Raw genomic sequence first — 7,500 nt, 5'->3', positions numbered from 1 at the left:
CTTTCTGTTTGTTTGCAAGCATGTCTGTCTGTCTTGTCTGTCAGTCTGTCTGTCTGTCTGTCTGTCAGTATTTCTGTCAATCTGTTTTTCTGTCTCTCAGTATGTCTGTCTGACAGCATCTCTCTTCTCTCTAATGTGAAACAGCTCCTTTCTCTCTCTCTCTCTCTCTCTCTCTCTCTCTCTCTCTGTCCTCCTTCATCTCACTTCAGTCTGTACAGCTGTAGTCCTGAGGTGTAGTCCTGTGAATGCTCAGAAGCATGTATGCACTTAGTGCTGTAATCCTCTGGTCTATGAGTGCTCAGAGATGTGGACTCAGTGCTATAGTCCTTTGGTCTGTGAATGCTTAGAGGCGTAAGTGGACTCAGTGCTGTGGTCCCCAGGTCGGTGAGTGCTCAGATATGTGGACTCAATGCTGTGGTCCCTACGTCTGTGAGTGCTCAGAGGCATATGTGCACATGTGCTGTGCTCTGGGACCTGGCACGGCTCTCTGGGAGTCTGAGGATCAGTATCTGTGTCGGACCCTGAAACAGAGGAGCCTGCTTCCAGGCAGTGTACAGACTCTGAACATGCTCTGGAAGACATTACAACTTCACTGCCCCCCCCCCCCCCCCCTCCTCAAACTGACAAAAACCTCTTTCTTTCTTTAAATGAAAATATCACAAGGCCTTTTTTTTTTTTCCTTCTTCACCTTATTATTTTGCTCAATTCAAAATGTTCGCTGCAAGAGGAAGAAGAAAAAGAAGAAGAAGAAAAAAAACGAAAAAAAAAAAACGTGGCGTTTGTACTATTGTTTCCTTTGGACGCTGTCCGTGTTGGCAGCGCTGAGTGGAAAGGTTCCTAAAAGCGCATTAAACCTGAAATGGCTTGGAAATATCTGGGCAGACTTTTTCTTTTTCCCCCCTTTCTTTCTCTCGTTCTTTTTAGGTAATTTTTTTTATTGTGCTTCCAAAAATAGAGCGTGGAAAGCCCGGGCACTCTGCAGTGCTTCACGGCAGCCTCTGGGCGATGGCAGCCCTGTTTGACAGATTAGATCACAGGTACAGCTCACTCTCCCAGAGTAGCACAATGGGTCATTTGAGAGAGAGAGAGAGAGAGAGAGAGAAGCCTGTTAGAGAGAGGGAGAAAACACTGAACAACAAAGACAGTGGGAGAGGAGCAGCACTACACTCTCTCTATCTCTCTCTATCTATCTCTCTCTCTCACAACCACACACACACACACACACACACACACACACACACACACACACACATAGTCCGCACACACATACACACTCGCATGCAGTACACACAGACACACTTAGACATACAGACTATAGGCTAGATATACACCTCACTTAAAGTCCTCTAGTTTGATCAGTCTGGTCATGCATCTTCCGTTCTACCTGTCTAGTCTCAAAGGTCAGGCTATGGCTGTGTTGGAAGAGTTTCCCATATTTTCTCTGAGTTTGACGAAAACTCTGTGTGTGTGTGAGAGAGAGAGACAATGAGAGAGACACCCTCTGTATGCCCCGTAGCCGTGTGTTAAAAGCATGTTAATCTTCATTAGTGCGGTGTGCTGCTTGACTTGGTCCGGCTGGAATGGCTGGAATGCCCAGGGCTTCCTTATCCTCCATCCTCCCTCTCTGTCATCTTCTCCCTTTCATTTCTCCCTCCTTTGCTCAGGTTCACACCTCACACCATCCCCCCTTTCCCTGCTCTATCCATCACATTATCTCTCTCTCTCTCTCTATCTCTCTCTCCCTCTCTCCCTCCCTCCTTCAGCCCACCCCCTTTTACTCCTGGGGGTGATAATTAGCACCCTCAAGACACTCCTTGACAGGATTTATAGTGGCGAGCTGTCCTGTCTTAAAGCGCTCAAGAGAAGACACGCACAACGAAGGGGGGGAAATGTCCACTCCTCCAACACTCCTCAAGGGGATTTGCGAGAGCGGACGAGAGAAAAAAAGAAAAGAGAGAAACTTCCAGAAGCAGCCCCTGCAATAAGTGCCGCAGCGGCGGCGGCCCCTCTTTTAAATGCTGCTAATGGATTTACAATAGTGGAAAGTCTACTGTTTTAATGTACTGGCGTGGCATTCGGGGGCAGCCGAAAATGTCTGCCTGTTCCACAACACACTCGTAACAGATTTACGGCGCTGAAAATGACGCTCTGGCGAGGATTTACAGCGGAGCGCGGAGATGTGCTAAACTCCTGTCCAGAGATCAGTGCGAACGAGATGACTTCATTATCACATGGGCCACCTCCGCCTTACGTCACCAGATAGCTGTTTTTCGTTTTTAACGTCCCCCTCAACCTCCTCTTCCTCCTCTTTGACAGCTTCCTCACCTTCCTCAACCTCCTCTTCCTCCTCATTAACAGCTTCCTCACCTTCCTGTGTGTAAGATCTCATTTTCCTTGCCCTCGAGTCCTCGTCTTTGGTCATTGGCTAATCTTCCTTACTGGTCTATGGCTCATCTTCCTCACTCTCAGTTCTGATGTTTGGCATTGAATCCTCATTCTTGGACTCATCTCCTTTCTCTCATTCCTGCTCTGTGAGTAGGCTCAGCTGGACCGAGGGACCTCACTGAGGATGACAAGGAGTGTTCATTATGATGGTGCATGTGGTGATACCGCTCTCTCCCTTGTCAATCCATTATTAGTTACCGGTCCCTTTCTGGTTAATCCATTATGAGTTATCTGTCTCTTCCTAGTTAATGCAGTATTGGTTACCACTCTCTTCCTGGTTAATCCATTATGAGTTACCGGTCTCTTGCTAGTTAATCCATTATTAGTTACCGGTCTCTTCCTGGTTAATCCATTATGAGTTACCAGTCTCTCCCTTGTCAACCATTATTAGCTACCGGTCTCTTCCTGGTTAATCCATTATTAGCTACTGGTCTCTCCCTAGTTAATCCACAGTGGCGCAAAAACTGGGTATGCGCTATATGCGGCGCATAGGGGCGCAGCACCGTGGGGGCGCCAAAGCGATGGTAAAAAAAAAAATAATAATAATAATAATATATTTGGTATATTCTATACAGGCCCGGGGTGGACGTTAGTCTATAAGTAGGCTATACACGTTCCGCATTCTGTGCATGACACCGTTGCTTCTGCATGGGTTGTAGCCTACCATGTGGAGGGGAGTTCTCCCCTCCCAAAAAGAGTTGGTTGGGTCCATATAGCCTGTCTTTTCCAAAAAATTTTCTCAGATACAGATAGCCGGGCCGGCCCTACAGTAGCCATAAGCGTCAGGAAGGATGGATGGTAGAAAGAGGCCAGGAGGGAGTGAAACGGCCAGGTAGAATGCTGCTAAATGTGCATAGCTTCCAGATTACAGACAAAAGTGGCAACTGGTAAAGAGAGATAGCCTATAGGCAATGATTATTAGCAATGTAATTATTGGGCTAATATTGGACGTTGTAGCGTTGTCAAGCTATTTGTAAGCAACATATTAAATTACTTAAAATATAGCCTTTTGTATCCGATTCATAGACTTTGCAGTATGCTAATAACAAAACTGAAGCTTGATCTGTGTAGGCCTTTGCGGTAAAAATTGTAGCCTCTGAACAGCAGATCAACCAGTCGACCATTGAAAATGCCCTAAATTAGTGATGAGGAGGCCATGACTACAGGGACAAGTAGAGAGGATAAATTGAAGTTATTTAATGTAAAAAAAAGAGCAATTTTGCTACATGATAAACCTATATGCCTTGTTTGCTCAGAAGAGGGTGTAGTAAAGGAGTAGCCTAGGCTAAATCACCAAACAATATAGCCTACCCATGCAAAAAAGCATGTAGCCTAAACATTAGTTCAATATGCCTCTTTGTGGAAGCGTGGGATAGGCTACATTTCAAAGGCTTTCTTTCTTTCTTTCTTTCTTTCTGTTTTTTTTTGTTTCTTTCTTTCTGTTTTTGTTAACTTGTGGAATAGTGGAATATTTTTTGTTAACTTCTCAGTTGAAGTGAATTATTATATAACCTTTACACATTTGTTGAACCATACTAATAAAAACTACATTCATTTATCCAATTTCCACCACTATGAAAAAATTGGGCCGGTCTTGGGCCTGAAACTCCCGGGCTGAAAAGTGACCCCACTCCGGCCCTGATTCTATATGTAGCTACAGTTGTACGTTTCTAAATCATTTCTGCATTTCCTCAATGTTAGATAACATTTTATAAACATTTTAGGGACTAACAGGCTAGAGTAGGCGCCCTATCTCATAAGATTCCATCATAGAATGTTGACATAAAAAAGGGAGTGGGGGCGCCGTGAGCACTGAGTGAGCAGTTTTCGTCTATGGAAAAAGATGGATACAGCAGAAAAAAAAATGTCGGGGGCTAAACATAGAAAGAGAAAGAGGAAAATGAGATGGGATGTCAAGGGATGCGACAGTAGTTAAATAAGTGGATGGTGATCAAGCAACTGGTAGGATTTAAAGTGTGACGTCTGTGCTTAGAGGCTTGCAAATATTCATGTTAACAGACTAGCGTTTGCTAAGCATATGACGATTGAAACATATAACCTATTCCATTAAGATAGCTAGGTGGCTACCATGCTCATACTGAACTTTTAATAGCAAACTGCAAACAGAAATGTCACACTAGCAACAACTCATAACATGTTTTTTCTAACAATCCTAATCCTACATGTCATTTCCTAACAATCCTAATATTAATAGCTTAATATTGTGCTGATAATGTGGCAAACAAAGGCTAGAGTTGGATCAGCCTTATCCTTTGTGAGCAACAGCTGGCAAAAGGACGTTATGAGAACCGTTTAGACTCTCTTAAAGTCTTAAATTGACAATGTACCATTTAACAATACTTCAAGTTCAAATTGGCAGAATTTCTTATAAAAATAATAATTTGCACTAAGTTTACTTTAGTTGTTTGTGTTTTTTTTTTTTTTTTTTTTTTTGGGGGGGGGGGCGCCAATTTGTTGTTGCATACCCCTCAAAAAATGGGTAGCTGCGCCCCTGTTAATCCATAATGGGTTTTTTACATGTGTATGCTTTCTTACACACACAGTAAGTATGTGTGTGTGTTTGTTTTGTATTTGAGCATGATAATGATTTTATGCATGTGTACTTGTGTACATATGTGGGTTTGTTTATTGTGTGCGCATGTTCATGGACATATCCACATGTTTACACGTGTGTGTGTGTGTGTGTGTTTATGTGTGATGGGGCCAGGGTGAGTCGTGGGTGGTGTGTGAAACTCTTGTGTATGCATATCACTCAGCACCAGGGCCCTGCTGCTCTCTCCTGCCCAGTGGAGGCAGCAGCAGGACGCTGGCCTTCATCTGCTGCAACAAAGCACACATGACCACAGCTAGCTAGGGGACCAGGACCAGGGAGAGAGGAGGACCAGGGAGAGAGAGGGACCAGGACCAGGGAGAGAGGAGGACCAGGGAGAGAGGAGGACCAGGGAGAGAGGAGGACCAGGGAGAGAGTTGGACCAGGACCAGGGAGAGAGGAGGACCAGGGAGAGAGGTGGACCAGGGAGAGAGGTGGACCAGGACCAGGGAGAGAGGGGGACCAGGGAGAGAGAGGGACCAGGGAGAGAGGTGGACCAGGACCAGGGAGAGAGGAGGACCAGGGAGAGAGGAGGACCAGGGAGAGAGGTGGACCAGGGAGAGAGGGGGACCAGGGAGAGAGGAGGACCAGGGAGAGAGGTGGACCAGGACCAGGGAGAGAGGGGGACCAGGGAGAGAGGGGGACCAGGACCAGGGAGAGAGGAGGACCAGGGAGAGAGGTGGACCAGGGAGAGAGGAGGACCAGGGAGAGAGGTGGACCAGGACCAGGGAGAGAGGGGGACCAGGGAGAGAGGGGGACCAGGACCAGGGAGAGAGGAGGACCAGGACCAGGGAGAGAGGTGGACCAGGGAGAGAGGAGGACCAGGGAGAGAGGTGGACCAGGACCAGGGAGAGAGGGGGACCAGAGAGAGAGGAGGACCAGGGAGAGAGGGGGACCAGGACCAGGGAGAGAGGAGGACCAGGGAGAGAGGAGGACCAGGGAGAGAGGTGGACCAGGGAGAGAGGAGGACCAGGGAGAGAGGGGGACCAGGCACTCTGGACTCATGACTGGGAATTTGGGTTCAAATCAGTCGCTGTCTTGAGGCTGAGGCATTTGCTGTGCACACTGGAAATAGAAATTACGGCTGACCCGATTGCTCCATAATATCATGTTGAATTCTCCCAGTAGGCACATAGGCACATGAAAAGCTGTGTTAAGTGGAAACTACAGGGATGGGATGCCATTATGTGTCCAAATAAGTTAAGTCCCAGTAGACTGCAATGCAATCTTAAACTGCCCTCTTTTTCAGAGGGCAACAGCAGGCAAAGAGTGAGCTTATGTCTCAAGCTGAAGTTGAACTGAAGTTCTGCAGTTGTTATTCAGAAGAGCACTGTTGTGTTCTGGTCCAGTTGTTTGTGGAGAGATTCAGATCTGTCCGCCCTTAGTGAAGACCTTGTTTTGTTTAGCTGAGTTTTGTTCTAGGTGAATAAAATTAAAAGATTTCAATGGCCCGAACCCCCCGCAGTGGGTGTTTATTATTGCCTGGCTGTAGGTGCTGATGTGGTGGATGAGATGGCTTGTTTAGCGGAGGCGGTGTTAATTGGACCGTGTGTGTTTAGCGGAGGCGGTTCAGGCAAGTGCGGTTTGGGTGACAGGCAATGCAGTATAGTACAGTGCGGCCACACAGAGTTATGCACAAGCAAACCAGTGGACAATGACACACCCAGAGAGAGAGAGAGAGAGAGAGAGAGAGAGAGAGAGAGAGAGAGAGAGGCAGGCCAGTTGGGGTGAGCCTGCTCTGGTGTTTACTCTGCACAGTGGTGATGGACAGAGTGTGTTTTTTTTTTCTTTCCCTCCTCCAAGTTGGAGAAAGTCTTTTGCAGTGCACCTTGCGTGTCCACTGAAAAGTGGACTCAAGATCAAGAGCTGTGGCGTGGGTAGGTGGTGGAGGGGTGGGGGTGTTGGAGAGAGGAAGAGTGGACTTTGGGATTTAGTGTGTGTTTGGAGTGGGTGGGGGGGGGGGGGGGGGGAGGGTGTCGCTCCAGAAGGTGTGATGGAGGAGAGAGAGAGAGAGAGAGAGAGAGAGAGAGAGAGAGAGAGAGAGAGAGAGAGAGTGCTGAGTGGCGAAGACGTGCGAGGCCTCTGCCCCGGCCAACGCCACCGCTACTCCTCCGTCCCCATCTCTTTGCGCTTTTCCCGGAACTGCCAGCCATTCCGGTCACGGCTGAATGCTCTGCTGTATTTGGAAGCGGCAGTTTTTCCTTCTCAAACATGTCAGTGGTGCATGTGAAATATTTGGTGTTTCTAACGTAAATAAATGTTTGCAGTGCTGTAATGTCAAGTGCCAAGTGTATGTGCCAACATACCGGTATTTCAGTTTTTAATCAATTTTGCAAGAGATCAGTAGCTCCTTCAGTTGTTCTGTAACTTACACTATATTTGGTAGATATTGCCCACATCCTTCTACCTGAACTGATTTCCTTTGTTTGTGCATTAGTGTATCT

At 46.9% G+C, this 7,500-nt stretch overlaps 1 protein-coding gene across 1 annotated transcript in view; it reads left to right on the top strand.

The window, feature by feature from the left end:
• bbs9 (Bardet-Biedl syndrome 9) overlaps positions 1 to 7,500 on the top strand; it is a 144,868-nt gene that overhangs the window by 36,212 nt on the left and 101,156 nt on the right. The gene's annotated exons all lie outside the window — the stretch shown is intronic.

The sequence above is a fragment of the Alosa pseudoharengus genome, unplaced genomic scaffold (assembly GCF_046254945.1).
Source record: "Alosa pseudoharengus isolate Yale_2024_CS ecotype anadromous, Long Island Sound unplaced genomic scaffold, YU_APseudo_1.1 YU_APseudo_1.1_scf_12, whole genome shotgun sequence".
In the NCBI taxonomy this organism is placed as follows: Eukaryota; Metazoa; Chordata; class Actinopteri; order Clupeiformes; family Clupeidae; genus Alosa; species Alosa pseudoharengus.
This window is presented reverse-complemented; position numbering and strand designations above follow the sequence as displayed.